Consider the following 206-nt stretch of genomic DNA (forward strand, 5'->3'; position numbering starts at 1 on the left):
CTTCTGTCTAAAGATGATGGTGCTGTTTGGGAATGGAAGTGAAGTGTTGTTATAAATAGAGAGACAATGAGCTTGATAGAGAGACTTCACTTTTGATTCAACTGCTTTTAGTAGACTATCTTTTGTTTCTTTTATTTGTTTTTCCAAATATATTATATTTAGCATCAACGACAAAAAATAAACTAAACGTTGGCACATCAGTTGGA

The sequence above is a fragment of the Camelina sativa genome, chromosome 13 (genome assembly GCF_000633955.1).
Source record: "Camelina sativa cultivar DH55 chromosome 13, Cs, whole genome shotgun sequence".
NCBI classification, from domain to species: domain Eukaryota; kingdom Viridiplantae; phylum Streptophyta; class Magnoliopsida; order Brassicales; family Brassicaceae; genus Camelina; species Camelina sativa.